Source organism: Pygocentrus nattereri, chromosome 10 (genome assembly GCF_015220715.1).
Source record: "Pygocentrus nattereri isolate fPygNat1 chromosome 10, fPygNat1.pri, whole genome shotgun sequence".
NCBI classification, from domain to species: Eukaryota; Metazoa; Chordata; class Actinopteri; order Characiformes; family Serrasalmidae; genus Pygocentrus; species Pygocentrus nattereri.
This window is the reverse complement of record NC_051220.1, coordinates 35532640-35550410: the sequence shown is the minus strand read 5'-3', so window position 1 is coordinate 35550410 and position 17771 is coordinate 35532640. Positions and strand designations below refer to the sequence as shown.

General features: G+C 42.0%; 1 protein-coding gene across 4 annotated transcripts in view; it reads left to right on the top strand.

Annotated features, from left to right (window-relative positions):
- daam2 (dishevelled associated activator of morphogenesis 2) overlaps nucleotides 1-17771 on the top strand; it is a 139712-nt gene that overhangs the window by 16882 nt on the left and 105059 nt on the right. Inside the window, exon 1 of one of the 4 annotated variants that reach the window (XM_037542208.1) lies at nucleotides 15525-15759. The exons of the other annotated variants lie outside the window; for them this stretch is intronic. The gene's annotated coding sequence lies outside the window, so the exon portion shown is untranslated. Of the gene's footprint in view, nucleotides 1-15524; nucleotides 15760-17771 lie in introns of those variants that run through there. 4 annotated transcript variants of the gene reach the window in all.

Genomic DNA, 17771 nt, shown 5'->3' with positions numbered 1-17771 from the left:
GGGCATGCTCAGTCTAGGCTTAAAGCCAAGTAAAGTAAGGCTTGGATCATGCCAGAGCACTCCACAGGGATCACTGTAATCCATACCGCTAGCTTTGCCTTATCTATATTGCCAGTCTACTGTTATGAATGAGCTCGCACCAATGCTCCAACAACATTAAGTGGAAGATATAGACCATGAGCTGCTGTGAATCATGAAATATTTCGGACATAGACAGATTGTCAGCGGATGCAAAAAAGACCCAACTGCAAATCTGAGACTTTCCCCAGCAATTTATTCTTTTTCCTCTTCTTCAGTGGGATTTTATCTTCATTTTGAGGAGCTTAAAGCACACTTTTGCAGTCTGCTATAAAACTGATTAGACTTATGATGGACCTACTGTATATTTACATATATAAGGTCTCAAAGAATATGCATTGGACCCATGAACAGGGACTTTGCACATATTCCCATGAGATTGCATGTTCCCTTTTGTAGGATTCCTTATAGGATATCTACAGGTCCGGTGCTGAGGTCTGACCCCCTGACCTCCAGTCTTTACCTTTACTTCCTCCCTTTTGGCCCAGCCTACAGAGGGATTAAACAGAGCTGATGGCTGGAGGCCACTTTCTTGGGGAAGAGAGAGGGACCCCTGCAGTGTGGCCTTTGTGTCTTGGCCTTAAACTAAAGGTCATTCTGATGCCTGGTTTTCTCCTGCACTCTAAAACCTGAAGAGTTTAGGAATTCTTCAGCTTGCTTCTTCAGCCAAACTACAAACCCCTACAAAGGCCTCCAGGAACCTATTTTGCAAAGGTTCTTAGAGGAAACATTTATTGAATTCCTGTAGGCATCTTCTGGTTTCTTGGGTTTTGACCATTGCAACAACAACAAAAAAACAAGATGTAGAAAAAGAAGAGCTAAAAGAAGAACAAGTTCATCATTACTAACAAAAAGAATAACTTCAAAGTCAAAAATGGGCCTTAAAATCATAGCCCAAATCCATTTATTGATAAAAATGCTTCAAAACCGATTTAACACTCCATAACGTTGTTTTGAGGCAACTTGCTTTTACATACTTGAATTCATTGCATATAGGCCGACATGTATGGTGTGTTTCCACATGTCACTATTCTATAGGCATCTCTTTTTCCAGTTTCGAGTAGTTTTTTTCAGGCTTGTAAGGCTTTGGTCTCTATTTATATGTCTTCAGTTCCTATTTGGTATTCACTGCAGGGTAGCATTTAGAGCTGCTAGTAGTGTTGCTTTGGTGAAATCAAAGGCCCCCTGCTTTACAGCAAATAGAAACCCGTCAAAAAAAGCAGTCATCTTGTTCCATAGTTTGTTGTGCATGTATCCTTTTCCTTCTCTCTCTTTCTGTAATCATGTTATCATGTTATCATATTAAAATACGAAGTCATCATCTGTTTGGGTTTATGATGATTTGTGCTGGGAATCCCTCCCACAGTGATTCTGCTTGCATAGCTACTGATGTAGAGGCTAATAAATAAAGATGTGTGGGCCTCCTAGCAGTATAGTTAGCCACTGGTTTGCTACAGCGGCTGAGCCAGAGGTACCCAGCGCTAGGTTCTCAAGAATATGCTGTAGATGGTTCTATATAGCACCCAAAAGGGGTTTTTCTATTGTTACAGTGTCAAGCTTGCAACAATAAAGACCCTTTGGGGTGCAATATAGAACCCTTTCAAACACATTCTATGTAGAACCATCTACAGCACATTCATACACATTTTCCATCAATCTGAAGAACCCTTTAATCGTACAAATGGTTGTTTAAGCTAGTAGTAGTCATTGTCATTTCTCTCATTATAGTGTAGTGGGTAACACCTTTGCCTTCTACAATGAACGCTGGGGTTCAGTCCCCAATACAAATAAGAATCCTTGGGCAAGACTCCTAACACTACCTTCGTCTACCTGTGGAAAAACAGTAAAGTTATGTCACTCTGGATAAGAGCGTCTGCCAAATGCTGCTATAAATGCTGTGTTTACATGCAAGGATTTGCCAATCCAATTGAATACATTCCAATTATAGATTAATAATGAAGTGTTTATATGCTCACTGTCCCAAACAATCTGATGGAAAATCTCTGTTTACATGTTCGCTACAAATATCTCAAACTAAAATTGCACGCATGCGTAGAGATCCACTTAGTGTAGACATTGCCATGACCACGAGCATCACATACTCCAGTCAGAGTGAGATGAGCAGCAGTGAGCAGTGCTTGTGTTTTTAATTACTTTTAAATGATGTCAGACTCAGGAAAACGTGCTTGACATGCAGTTATTGTGGAAAGGCAAGAGGAAGATGTTATGAGACACATAAGCTGGACGCCCGTCCCACGGCCGTCTTTTAAAGCTCAAAGCATAAACTTTGTCTCCTCTACAGACCGGTTTTTGCTCCCGCCATGTTGAGTGTTACAAACTTGCTATGATGTGACGCACATGCACAGAACGTACTTAAACTTTCAGATTGGGAATATAACCAGATACAGGCGTTTACATGGTTATTGTTTTTCTATTTAATGTATTATTTACAGGATTAACCACCTCATTTACTCAGGTAGAAATTGCATTTCGAGTTGCCTCAGACTAGATTGTTCCGTTTGAAGTGTATACATGAACATATTCTAGTTGGATTATTAGCAGATTATATGGCTGCATATAAATGGCTATTGTTAAACATGTGTCTGTAACAGAACCTGAAGCAACTTCTAAATGTAGAAAAAAAGACTAGACTGGTCAAGCTCTGAGCTCTCAGGTCAAACATCAAATGGTGCATTGAAACACTGGACAAACAGTAGCAATAGAAATTTCAGAGCGGCGCTATTGTTTCAGAGAGGAAACGCAAACTGCTAACTCAGAACTCCATCTAGGGCGAGGAAGGATACCCATTCAAGCTAACACATCTCGACCTGGCAACTTTCATAAGCAGCCTCTAATAGGAACAATGTGTGTTGATTTGATCTTGCATTGCTGCAGTGGATGTGATTGACCTAGATTTATTGTTTGTGTGAGTGAATGAGTATGAGTGAGAGAGAGAGAGCTGGTTGTGATGGCTGAAGCTGAACAAGCCAGAGAGGGAGAATCAAGTTCAGTGGTGCAGAAATGAAGTTTTAAGATTCAAAATTCAGTGTAGCACATTGTCTTCTGTCTTTGGAGTCTTCTTAAGGGAGAATCCATAATTAAAGACTGAGGAAACTTTAGGTGTTTGAAAGTGAATACATTATGATGGATAGGATATTATGCATTCCTATACAGTTAATCCACACTGATCCTTTTGATATGATGTAAGTTTGGAGGAATTTTATGCAGCCAGTAGGACTGACCTGTGTTTGCTTCCAAAAAGCAAGTAATAAATCTTTGCTAAAAGATGTCAAGTCTCCAGAAAAATAACACCTACCTTCAGAGGCTGCGCACTCACTGACAGCCTAATAATTGAATGCTTCTCCTTTACTCTTTCAGGTGAAGCAAAAGAAAGCAAGCATTTTCTTGTTTTGAAAACTCGTGCATGATGCCTCACAACCAAGACTGTTGTAACTGAGATCAAATCAAGGAGAGGGAACTGCCTGGTCTTGTCTTCGGGATTGGGAGCTGCTCGTTCATGCCATCTTCACCACACCCTGATCAGTTTTGCATTAGTTCCATCTGTACGCAAATCTGCACATTGATATCTTTGCTGTTCTTTCCAAAACGGATCGCTGGGTCTTTTTGCACTGCATTTTGGAATGCTAAATGTTCATTTCCTTTGGATGCTGTTATAGGTGGCTGGGGAAACATTCTGCTTCACAAAGTAAGATCCATTTGCTCCAAGAAAGATCCATTTTACAGTATGTTTTGCATCTCAAGTAAGTGACTCAAATGCTGCCATAACATCAGTCTCAGCTACAAAGCAAATACGCTCAGTCCTCTCGGCTGCATAATAAAAATGATCTCCATAAATTTCTCACTGGCGCTGTTCGTTTTACTGTGGGATTTACTCTTGCATTACAGAATGATCCTGGCACTGCAGCAGCTGCAACTGATACTTGTGTGCTTTGCAAAAATGCTGAAAGCTTATATTAATGGGTGTAGTTTCAGTGATTGAGCTGCAGGGATTAGAATGTAAAGAGTGCTCTAATTAATGCCCTCCTCGGTGTGTTGCCTGAGCAAATGTTAGGGGAGATATACAAAAAAGTCTTGTTGGAGTTGTAGAGCCATTGGAGTTACATACGGAAGGCTAGGGACTGTTGGCTGGATGTTTGGGGAGGGGGGGGGGGGGATTTCTCTCTCTAGAGTGGAAGAGGAGGAGGTTGAGTGAGGCTGTCCTGAAGCTCAGGCTGCTGAGAGTCGCGTGGCGAGGGCCAGCGGGCCCCCACAGTCACAGCTGCTTCCAATCAGCACTCCCAAAAATAAGCACAAAGAGCTCCCTCATCTCCATCAGTGCAGTCCCTCTCTCCCCTCCTCCTTCATCCCACCATCTACTCCCTCAGTCCTCTGCTGCTCCGGGCCAGGAACGCCATCTCTTTTCCTCCTCAGACCCACTCTTTGCTCTGTCCTGCTCAGACTTCCTGACTTCTGACTGGAGAATTAAGTATTCATTCAGTTCTGAATCCAGGCTGAATGGTACTGCTGTTACACTGTTACAAGGGACAAGCCAACTTTGTGTAAAACAGAAGTGTGTATGTGTGTTAAATGGATTGGTAATCGTGCTAAAAGCTCTTACTTAGCTCGGTGCTGTTTACCGTTTCCCTCTTAGAAAAACCTATTTACTCCAAGAATCACCAAGAAAAGGTTGTAACACATAGCACCGATGGCACGATGGGTCTGGAGAACATGTCAAAGTATTTGTGTAATCTTCTGGCTAGCTGACCGGTCCTTATGCTCCATATCAGAGCACATGGTTGTCCATGTGAAACAGCTGAAGTCAGGGTCAAAGGTTGGTGCTTGACGTCCCTCCGAGGAATGCGCCCATTGCAAAACTTGGCGCTGAAAATTTACGGAACGCTTTGTCCTGCATTGAGAACCATAGTAAATCTGATGGAGTGCTGGACAAGTGGAAGCCGTTGCTGGACGTACTCCCAAAGCCTGGGAGGAGTGGAGAGACACGTGTGCGTAAGCAGAGTTGAGGACCAAAAGTCAGAGTTCTCTTGCTGTTGGAGTTGTCATCAGCCCGCCTTCTAGAGTTTATTACATACACTTACCTAACGTGTTGGTCACTTTGTTAAGTATACACACCATATAGGTGCACTTTGTAGGTGCAGAATTACTGACTGTAGCTCATCTCTTGCTGCAGTTTCTCAGCTCTGGACCCTGTCCACAAGTAGAAAGAAATCACCATAGGGCCACTGCTGACCAGATATTATTTGGATGGTGGACATAGTCCTGTGGTCAGAAACTGACCACTAATGAGAGGTTAGAGGATGACTTGCACAAATTGTGCGTGGAAAAATCTGTAGTCTTTAGCTGTTCACCTACACGGTGTACCAACAAAGTACATGGGTCCAATAAAATAGGCAGTAACTGTGCCCTTTCCTGCAGGTTTACCTCTACCTCAAATCTCCCACACCTGATAGCTATTTAAGGAATTGTGAAGACCATTATCAGTTGGATCCTTTGTGGTACATTAGAGTTGGAGGTCAGCTCTCTAGTAAAGTAGATCTCCAGGAGCAGAGTTGACCTCTGTTCTATTCCATTATGAGTGCTAGTAAACAGAAAGCGTTGGGCCTCGTTCACCAATCACTCTTAAGAAGAACTTTCTTCATAAACTCAGTTTTCATGAAGATTCTGACCTTTCATCTTTGAGATTTATTTTTGGGCAAGAACAGAATCTGCACCCACTCAGTAGCACAAAGGTGTGAAGAACTCGGCAGTTTAAGAACACATCATTAATCTGATCTAGACCTAGGACCTTTCTCAACAACAAATTTAAGAAAAAACTTGAAGATTTTAGTGAATGAGGCTCAATTAATCCCCTGACCTGGTGAGTTGAGCTGGTGTCCTATCTTGTTTTAACCTACTGAGATACTTTAGGATACTTTACATTTATTTGGAACTCAGACATGAACAGAAATGTGAAACCGTCCTTTGTTTGTTTAATTTGCTATAAAAATAGCAATTATGTACAAGTTATTAATTTTTTTTAGAGATTAGATATAAAATATTCCACTTGCATAAGGCAGAGAAAAAATGAAGGAAAATGGGAAGAAAAATGAGGAAATGATATTCCAAAAGTGGAACTCAAAAACTAGTAAAAGATATGGAGATAATGGGACTCCTAACAACCATGCACGACCTGGTAGTCCACCAAAACTGTCCCCATCAGATAAACAGTACCTAAAGTTTTAGCACTTGAGAGATAGGAGATGCCTCAGAATCCTGACCTCAACATCAGCGAGTGTGTTTTGGTTTATTTGGATTGTGAGAAGCAGAAAATTCAACCAAATTTGAAGATTGAACTTTGAAAATGTCCCTACAGTTTTTTTTTCTTTTTTTAAATGAAAGTAAATCTCCTGAAAAGAACGGAAGCTATGATAGAATCAAAGAATATACAAGCTAAATACTGAAAAAAATTGGTAACACTTTACTGTAAGGTACAGTTCATAAGGCTGCATGACACCTACATAAGCTTGTCATAAGTGATATAACCCTATATATGTTTATTAATGCTTATTCCAATAGGCAATGTTCACTATAAATGTTACATTTACCAATTTTGATCAAAGTAAAGTTTATAACCGATGACACCTTCTGTAATATACATTAATAAACATTTATGTATTGTTATGTCAATGTTATGTAGCCTTATGAACTGTACTCTACAGTAAAGTGTTACCCCCCCCCCCCCCCCCCAAAAAAAAAAGTTATGTTTAGCTGTTGAGGCTTCTGTGTAATTTTCTTTTAAGTTGATTTTCTGCTTGTTTTCCTGTTTTAACTGAAAATGAAATGAAATGAATGGTGGTCTCTGACTTTTGCACAGTGGGTTTCTTGTGCTATATTGTGGAGGTATTTTTCTGGATTACATGGGGATGTCTAATGTTTAACTAGTACTAGTATGTTAAAGATCCTAATAATTGGATTTTTTTTTTTAATTGGACATTTAAAAGAACTTCTCCATTCATATTTGTCATGCAAGGCTTAATGTGACCTAAGCAAATATGGTTGCATAGAAGCTGAACTACTGCTAAATTCCTTGGGGACAGATGATGTTGAGCTAACTGTGTTTAAGAACAGATTGCGCTTGTCATCTCCAAAGATAAACAGGAAGTAAATGTTTGTTGAATTTTTTGGAGGAGGTAGGCGTCGCGTTACACCAGATAAAGTCATTGTGCCGTGTGCTGGGGCTTTATCCTCTGCATGCTGCTGGTCTTAAGTAGAGGAGATGAGGGTGATTGAGGGACAGGAGCTGGGGAGTGGCCCGGACAGGAAAAGTAAAGCCTCAGTATACAAGTAATGGTAAGAAGAGTCTAAGGCTTTGTGGTAGTAATTTGCATTGTTGCCTTCTTTTTGACGATTTACAAGTCCAAGACCAACACAGTGATTTCCAAACTTTTTTTTTTTTCCCTCTGCTTCTTATTGTAAACACATTGCTGAGATATTCCAGCTGACAACTGTTTACAACTCCAGTGCTTCCCTTGCAGAATCTCAATGTAAACACAAACTTCCTATTTGTGCACGGCCATGTGACTCGAGCATGTCATCTGCTTGGAGCCCTGTGCCCACAGACAGGGTCCACTGGGTTCAAAGTGTCCTGCACCGGCAGAGTTCAGAGGTTTTCCTGGAGGTCACAGAGGTCACCATCTGAGACGTGCACCTGTTTAAGGGGCCCCCTCGTTACAGAGAAGACGACTTGCAGATGTGGCATCATAAAGGATGTAATAGGTAAAGCCCAGGTCTTCACAGGCTTCCAGCCATGAACTTGGCTCAACTTTCCACTCGTCTGGTTTCAGAGACCAAAATCTGCATTTTATGAACTCTTGCGCACACAGCCGTGGAGAGTGCGAAAACGGTGATTTATAGGCTTTGATATGGAGCCTAAAAAAGGGACAATTCTGCACATGGAACAGATTAAAGCTTGGAGACCTGTGTGCTTTACTGTGCAGAGAAAATACCTTGTTAATGTTCAGGGCCATCGAGCTGGTTCTTTTGGCGTCTGTAAAAGAACCAGTGAAGAATAGCATGTGTGTCATGCTGCTCGACCCGTGTATCGAGATCGAGTAATCATACAGAGTGAAATATAGAAACCATGCGTTTGAACTTCTGTACTGGGGGCATTAGGCATTGCTTTCTTCTTGTGCTTCATCTGCACACCTGCAGGCACTGATTATAATAAGAAGAATAAGAGGAAAAACTATGCCAGCATTTTACAGTGAACTGAGGTCATTAACTGTAGTTTGCTAGCTTCATTAATAAGAGATGAACTTATGCCTTTGAAGTGTTGGGTCTTAATTGTGGGCTTTGTTTAAGCATCTGCGAATGTGGGTACAAGTCTCTAGCTCTGATTGCTCCACTCAGCTTGGTTGTGTTAAACCGTCTGTACAAATGTTTGGAGAAGCAGTTGGTTGCAGTAACAGGTTGCACCATCAGTGCTTGATAAGCTGCACGCTGACTTAGTGTCTGATTGGTCATTAAATACCCCCCACTGTCAGAGTGGCAATCTGGGAGCTTAAGTAAAGCCAGAAAAGGGGGATGCAATCTGTGTTATTTAGACATATGCGCACTGTGTATTGTATAATGCAAGGTGTTGCATGCCTGGTGTCACAAAATTAGGGCTTCCAAACTTGTAATATGGCAAAAGCACAAAGCTGTAGCCTTTACAATTTTATATGGAAATACACTGCTCAAAAAAATAAAGGGAACACTCAAATAACACATCCTGAATCTGAATGAATGAAATATTCTCATTGAATACTTTGTTCTGTACAAAGTTGAATGTGCTGACAACTAAATCACACAAAAATCATCAATGGAAATCAAATTTATTAACAAATTGAGGCCTGGATTTGGAGTCACAAACAAAATTAAAGTGGAAAAACACACGACAGGCTGATCCAACTTTGATGTAATGTCCTTAAAACAAGTCAAAATGAGGCTCAGTATTGTGTGTGGCCTCCATGTGCCTGTATGACCTCCCTACAACACCCAGGCATACTCCTGATTAGGTGGCAGATCTCCTGAGGGATCTCCTCCCAGACCTGGACTAAAGCATCCATAGGAGCGAGACATGATGTCCCAGATGCGTTCAATCGGATTCAGGTCTGTGGAACGGGCGGGTCAGTCCATAGCTTCAATGCCTTCATCTTGCAGGAACTGCTGACACACTCCAGCCACATGAGGTCTAGCATTGTCCTGCAGTAGGAGGAACCCAGGGCCAACCGCACCAGCATATGGTCTCACAAGGGGTTTGAGGATCTCATCTCTGTACCTAATGGCAGTCAGGCTACCTCTGGAGAACACATGGAGGGCTGTGCGGCCCTCCATAGAAATGCAGATCGCTCTCCACGGCGTCTCCAGACTCTGTCACGTCTGTCACATGTGCTCAGTGTGAACCTGCTTTCATCTGTGAAGAGCACAGGGCGCCAGTGGTGAATTTGCCAATCCTGGTGTTCTCTGGCAAATGCCAAGCATCCTGCACGGTGTTGGGCTGTGAGCACAACCCCATCTGTGGACGTCGGGCCCTCATACCATCCTCATGGAGTCGGTTTCTAACCGTTTGTGCAGACATATGCACATTTGTGGCCTGCTGGAGGTCATTTTGCTGGGCTCTGGCAGTGCTCCTCCTGTTCCTCCTTGCACAAAGGCAGAGGTAGTGGTCCTGCTGCTGGGTTGTTGCCCTCCTACGGCCTCTTCCACGTCTCCTGGTGTACTGGCCTGTCTCCTGTTAGCGCCTCCAGCCTCTGGACACTACGCTGACAGACACAGCAAACCTTCTTGCCACAGCTCCCATTGATGTGCCATCCTGGATGAGCTGCACTACCTGGGCCACTTGTGTGGGTTGTAGAGTCCATCTCATGCTACCACGAGTGTGAAAGCACCACCAACATTCAAAAGTGACCAAAACATCAGCCAGAAAGCAGAAAGGTACTGAGAAGTGGTCTGTGGTCCCCACCTGCAGAACCACTCCTTTATTGAGTGTGTCTTTCTAATTGCCAATAATTTCCACCTGTTGTCTGTTCCATTTGCACAACAGCTGTGAAATTGATTGTCAGTGTTGCTTCCTAAGTGGACAGTTTGATTTCACAGAAGTTTGATTTACTTGGAGTTATATTGTGTTGTTTAAGTGTTCCCTTTATTTTTTTGAGCAGTGTATAATGTTCACTAATATATGCTTTTTGCAAAAGGTAAAGCTGAATAGTAGTGACAAAATACAATATCGCAGATTTTTCTGAGTATATTGCAGTATATATTTACATATTGCATTGTCTAATAACGTAATGGAGGCAGATGATCTGCTGTGGCGACCCCTAAAGGGAGCAGCCGAAAGAAGAAGATGAAGAAGATTGTCTAATAACGTAATCCATGCCACTCAGCACTCAAATAATATCTTGCAAACCTAACAGACCTTTTTTAGGTTCAGCAATGTATTTCTACAGGTCTGGTGACAGAGAGAGTGCTATTTTATGAACTATTATGTTATTGGGTTGAATTCAGTGCAGTTAAATTCCAGTTTGTGTACAACGCTTTTTTGCAGAGGTCATTACCACAAAGCAACTTACCAGAAATCCGTGTCCTAGTCAGTGGGCAAGACTCAGTAATTACCTTGAGAACAACCAAGACTCAGAATGGGAACCTTTAATTGATCAGCGCTATATAACAAAGCAATTGCAATAGAAGAAAAAAGAAACTGAACCACATCATTAGATCGCAACCTTTTGGATTCATCATTGCTATCCATCAATACTGGTGCACCTGAAGATCCGTACTGATCTAGGCGATGTCACTCAGCACTAGGAAAATGCCGCTCCTTCAGGAGCAGAACAGTGAGCTATTCAGTAGATGTGATGAAGGCAGGCTCTGTGCCTGTCTTGGGTCAACCCTTTTGTTTGCCCTGCCTGTGTGTGCACGCCAATTAGAGGTGATTTTGGGGCCCTAGAAAAGTTAATGATGAAGATTGGCGGGTGAAGGTCAAATCCATTCAACGCTGGGGCAGCAGAGGGCCACCTGCCTGCTGTTTTCACACATGCATTGACACGGTGACATAAATGTGCTCTCTCTATGATACACTACCACTTTCTAAGAAAAGCGATGTTTCCTTCCCCTTTTTATTTTCCTCATTCTGACTTCATTTATAGTTCTGTGCATTAGCTCAGAGAAGGAGGGTAGATGAATGGCAGGGTTTTCAATTTGCTTTTGGTGTGCCCAGCTCTATAGGTAGAGATTACCTTAAAAGCCAGTCCACTGTGCCACATGGCTGAGTGCTGTGTGCTGAGAGGAATGTTGGGTTGGTGTGGGGGGTGGAGGGGTGATGCACTGTCTGTTTTAGCCATTTGGAAGTGGTAATAAATAGAGGTTAGAGGAGGTGCATGGCTCTTGAGGTCAGTCTGTGAATGCCAGTGATTTTACTTATTCTGCATTTTAACAATCTGCTTTACTTTATATTCATGGCCTTCTAGCACCTTGATTTTAATATGATTAAAGCCATTGTTTTTCTACATTAACTGCAAGTTATGCTTTTACTTCCACAGTATGGGTGGCATCCAAAACGGGAGTGAGGACCCAAAGCTGAATGTTTCTGGCAATATATTTGACTGTATCCTGGAGGAACTAAGAATACTGTCCAGATTTTGGTTCCAGTAATTCCTAAAGTGCTGTGTGCCAGAGGTGTAATTTAGCTTGCTGTGTTACGGGCATTTGAAATCCATGGCATCCAAACCTATTATTAAAGAAGGAATCTCTGTCTCTTGTCTTATCTAATTGAATTTGATCGTCTCAATTGTGTACGAATGCTGTGTTTTCAGATAATGATGGGGGAAAAGTAGTATGAGAGGCAAAATGTATTGTTGGCTGTTAGATGAACCATCCCATGCTACAGTCTCCCAACTCTCATCATGTTTTGTAGAAGTGAGCTATTTTATATGGCCAGTACCACATTGCCAGCATGACCCTGACCCACACCGCAAGGCTTAGTGAGCTTGGTCATTGTGCTGGAGTGATTGCTGATCATTTTACTGGTGCAGTAAAACAATAATTCACACAGTTTCTCCTTGCGTCTATTGTAGACAATCTAGAAAGACATACTTGGTGGCTGAAATTTGCTTTTATAATTTTGCACTGGAGCTATGAGGCTAATGTAGCTAGAATAACAAAGAATGACAAACACTTTCTTTACACTGTCAAATTGCCAAGTAAACTCTAACGCTGATCAGATTATGTGGTATTTAACTCTGCAGACACACTGTTGTCTAAGAACACAGTGTTATTGATGCACATCACCAACAGCTATTTTACTGATAACCACACCCCTTTGTAGAGAATCTTCAGCCTGTTAAATGTGAGCGAGTGAGTTACATGCCACATCCATGAGGTGCCTTGCGTCTAAAAATGGGCAAAATTACAGACAAAGGTCAGGCTTAAAGATTGCTGCTAATACTGTTAGCAATGTATCATACTTTTCTCCATTGGCTTCCTGTTTTGTATAATTTAATTGCAGACACTTCCTGAGTGTGATCCTCGTCTGGTGTTGGTCTCCGTCCTCCTCAAAGAGTAAACATGGACTGTGGAGCTGTCATGAAGCACAAGTGGTAATTATCTACGGGGCAATATGAGTTCACGCTAGTGATTTTGAAGGTTTGTGAGAAGCTCTGGTGTGGTGCAGTCTGAGGAGCTTTTCTCTGCGGTCTCCCCCTGGCATTCTGAATGACGGCATGGTGTCGAAGATGACTGTGCCTGGTCTCTCATTTTCTTTCACTGGAAAATGCATGCTATAATAACGCTGCGTCAAAACAAAACACGCCCTTAACCAGAGAGGACAGCTACTGCCACACAGATTGAACATGATGGACTTTCCCTCATCGTTTCATGCTCCAGGCTTTTAAATTCATGTACGGTCAGTTCCGTATTAGACATGTCACTGGTGCTAATTCAAGCGGTTGCATTAAACCCCTTCAGTGTGCTGAGCCACTAAAGTTTTGGAGGAAAGTATCAAGAGAGGAGAGAGTCTAGGAGCTGGAATAATGGATCTATCCCCAGAGACATGGAAGAATGCATCCAAGCTCTATTCTAGTACTGTCTAATTTCTTTTAGTCTCATACTGAAATGTCATTGCTCAAGTGTTAAATTATATTCACCAAATACACAGTTGCCTTTATCCTTATAGGAGTAGATTTATGGAGTACAATTTGGTGAAAACATTGTTTTGAATGTCTCTTTTGTGTATGTAAATATGGGTACAGTTTGCACGAAGGATATTGCATGAATCATTCTGTCCAACTTCAACATTAATAGTAAATCATTGCAAAGACATTATAAATAAATTGACAGGTCTGTGAGAGCAAAGTCATATTGGTTTACCTATTGATCTGGACCTATTGTAATACAAGTCACTATGCATTTGCCATCTGCCTTAGGGACCGGAGCCAAAGCCTACCCAGCTGCCCTCAGCATAACCTGAAAGGTCACAAATGACCAGGCCAAAGTCCTTCTTTGCAAACATTGCTCACAGGCATGAATGGATATATACCATTTTGTTAGTAGCTGATGATGGACCAAAGCAGTGGAAAACACAAACACTTAAATAGACATATACACACATGTATACACTGTGCAACAGTGTATGTCAAGACATTTATCAGGGCAGTACTCATTTATTTGGATAGAAAACATTAGAATAAATCAAAATAAACAGTATGTACCATTTCCAAACCTCTACTCAGAGAAGCCCAGTATAAATAGTTACCATCAGTTGCTTAGTTTGGCTAATAAACTTCATTCAGTTAAATCAGGTGAGCTGATGCAATTTAACAAATCCATACAGTAGCTGGAGTGCAGTGAGAAGGGAGGTGGGGGTGGGGGGGTGCTGCTGCTTTGGTTCTTGGACTTGAACAGTCAGGAAGGTCAGAAGTCACTAAAGATGTCCCAGCTGCTTTTCTCCTTAAGAGTGATTCCCACATGACCTGAGTAGTTTGTAGTGAAGGTCAAACAAATCAATCATTTGCTTTCCCCCTTTTTAAACCCAATGCAAAGGTTTGCCCTGTAATTGGTGGGTGTGAGACCACATTCTTGTCTGTGCTGCTCGCTGTTTTGGTTTGCACTTGGTGCATTTTTACACGAGGAGCAGAGACGCACAGAGGGAGTCTTGGATTACTGACGCTACCTTCCTGTCTCCAACAGCCTCCATTTTATCGTGATAAGATAATTGCATTGAGGCCCTTGAGGGGCTGCTGTGGGTACTTTTATCTGACTCGTGTCTTGGTGGATGTGAGACGTCTAATGGTGTGAATTGGCCACGTCCACAAGAGCTTTGTTTGATCTTTCTATCTGATTTACATCGACAGCTCCTGAGTTTGTAAGCTATCGTCCAGGTCGTGCAGCTGGTCTGATTGGTTGCTCTTGGGATACTCTGGATTTGACGCTGTGTGTGGACGTATCGGAATATGTGTATGTGAGGAAGACACTGGACAGGAAAGGAGTTCCTCTGGGTGTTTTCTGATCCACAGCCCATTTCCGCTGCTGAGCTGTGCTCGGGAATGCTTGCTGATCACTGCAGGGTGGTTATGGGGAGGGTTAGAGGGAAGCGCAAGCTGTGGAGGGTCACTTCCTTTCGTCCTGCTCTTGTCCCAAACTGGATATTACGAAGTTTGGAATTATTTTGCTATATTTGTATCAAGACAGTTAAAATATTATAAACTAGATGGTAGAAGGTCTTTTTAGAGGTTTAATTCAGCATTAAAAGTTTTAGGAACAATAAAAACTTGTTAAATTATAAATGATATGCTCTAATTGTCTATTTAATATAATTTAAGTTATCTGTATGAGGTTCAATTACCACCTTTTCAAATATGAGGCATTCTAGATATTGCATTTAAAATAGCTTAGGTTTCTTAGTTTTTATGATATCATCTACAGCTCTGCTCCTCATTCTGGACACATGTAAAGGGCATCAACTTCATATCTTCTGAAATAGATCATCATATCAGTATCAACATCATATCCTCTTAAATATAGTTGATAAAAAGGGTTCTGTCTTCGATGCAACTGAAGAACCATTTTGGTCCCTTAAACAACCTTCCAGTGGAAGGTTGAAATGAAGAACCATTTTAAAGTTGAAAGAACTTCCACTTAACTTTGATTTGCAATACATTTTGTTGTCTTTCTAGAATCATAGGCCCAAGCCTTTGGGGCCAGCCTTTATTTTTGACATTATTAATATTTTATATCCGTGTCTGGAACAGTAATGTTATTGAAAACTGTGATTCCAAACTTTTGAACTGCTGTACATGTTATATGCTGAGCTTAGGATCCAGAAGGGGAGGAGAGCGAGAGACAGAGGGAGAGAGAGAGGGAGGAGGGGAGTAATGTCAACAGCTCCAGTCCCAGTGCACTCAGCTGAAATGCGTGCTCCGGTGCAGTAGTTCAGAGGGAAGCGGCCACTCGGGCTGGAATAGCGCTTTGCTCGCAAATACTTTGTGTTCACCAGTCAGTGGAGGCGGTTCTGCATAGAGTATAAAGAGCGAATCTGAGAAAAACGGGACACACTGTACATTGAAAGGATCTTCTAAAGGATCTGGAGTTGTCTGTGTACCCATGAAGTGGGCAGGATGAGAGACTTTCAGGGGCTGCTTTCTGGACGGGGTAAGCATTCACTTACATTCTGCAATCCGATCACTCTGTTGATGTGCGTGGTTCGTCCTGCCTGTAAGGCGAGCTGGACTGTGGAGATGCTTTAGAGGAGTGGGACTAAGACGCGTTTGCAGTTTTTAAATAGAGTTAGGGCCACTGCTAAAAGGAAGACCAAAGGCCTTTTTGGTCCTCTAAAGTAAACATTTAGGGAGACTCTCCTAAGAATAGAAAGAAAAGTGAAAGGAAACTTTTAATGTTGAGATTATACACTATATATGTATATAGTAATGTAGATGATTTTAAATGAATTGAACTTCATGCAGTGGGTCATAGAAGATCCGGTTATGTGACTATGTAGACCTTCATATACCACTATATTTGAAATGCCATGAGATTTAAAATGGCCATGGTATGACCAGAACCACTGAGTGCACTCAAATCTCAAAGGGTCTTGAACAGTTTTAGTATCTGTTTCTATGGCAGATGTGAGCTGCTGATCAGATGTGCTGCTCTCTGGGGCATTACAAGGCTGTCCGCGGTCTGCGGTAAAACTATGAATGGAGAATCCTTATCCAAATGGGAATTCTGGGATGCTTATTTGAGCCAGAGGGGATAAAAGAATGCTAGGAATGGTGGGTGTGATGGGCATGTTACTGGGAGGGAGATTATTTTAGAATGATGGCATGCACTTTTAGCTATTAGGCTGTGCTCTGGGAGTTGGTGTATCCTCGTAGGGTCTGAACTCCACTAGCCTCTGATCCTCTCCCTTGAGGTCCCGCCACAGAATAAAATGCCTGCTGATCACTGGCACACATCTCCCCCTACATGCCCTTGGGACGTGACTTATGCTAAGGTGTTCTGCTGTACTGGTGACTGCTTGTGAAGCAGATTTTGCCAGCCCTTGGGAGCACTGTAATGGGGATTTTCATGCTCTTACTCATCTGTCTGAATCTCAGCCTTTTGGGATGTTGGAGGAAACCTCTTAGTAGTAGGAGTCTGCTCAGCACGGCTTGGCCTTTTCACTCTCTGGTGGTCTTATTAATCAATGTTTGAGATACAGTTAAAGTCAACTTCTGAAAATATCAGTCAAAACACAGTGCTACCTGAAAAATTAGTTGCCATTGCTTAATATGGCTCATCAGTCTGGCTGTTAAATAGTTGGTGCCCCATATAAAGAGACTTATCTTTGACTTCTAGTCTGTACATCACTGCTCAGGCATATAAAAGGATGTAGAAGCTTCCTAAGTGGCAGTGTACTTTTGCCAGCTCCGCTCACCCAATTACATAGTGGACATGAGGAAGAAAAGCACGTGTTGGCTTTCATGTGCACTCTTGTGCACTGCTATGGGTTGTCTGTAAAGATCTTGGAGTGTAAGGGCATTAATGAAAGATGAGCACGAGTCCAAAGTCACAGCTGCCAGCTCTGACATATACAGTCTTTTTGCATCTTATACATTATGGATAAATGTGCTATAATGCTCTAGATGAGAAAGCGAGAGACAGATTTAGCAAGCAGCAAGCGGCATCAGTTAGCTTCATAGCGGAGTTCGAGAGCATCAAGGGTTCAGCAATGTCATTGCATGTACTGGTCATTGGTTAAATCATTACTAGTCATTAGTATTGACCTTACCTGTTTTATGTAGACTTCTCTGGAATGTCCTTTAAGAGAAATAGCCAATGACCTGTGGTCAGGGTTTCTTTTTTTTCTTCAACTTCCCAACATTTGGTAAAGAAAGGCATAATTGTAAGCTGTGCTTGAAGAATGTATAAAAATAGCTGGTGAACCCAGTGATATAATATCTCGGAAACGCTTGAGACTTGAGAATTGATGCTCTCATGCTGATCTCATCTGGAAGTCCCCAAATGAGTGTGAAGGGGGGGAAAAAGGCCCTCATTGTGCTAGTGACACAGTTTTGAGGCTTATAACATGTAAGCTTATCATTGTGTCATACAGTGCAGCCGGTTCAGGGAAGAGCTTTGCTGGGGCTATTTTAAAGGCTCTCTCTGCGGCGGCCAATCCATAT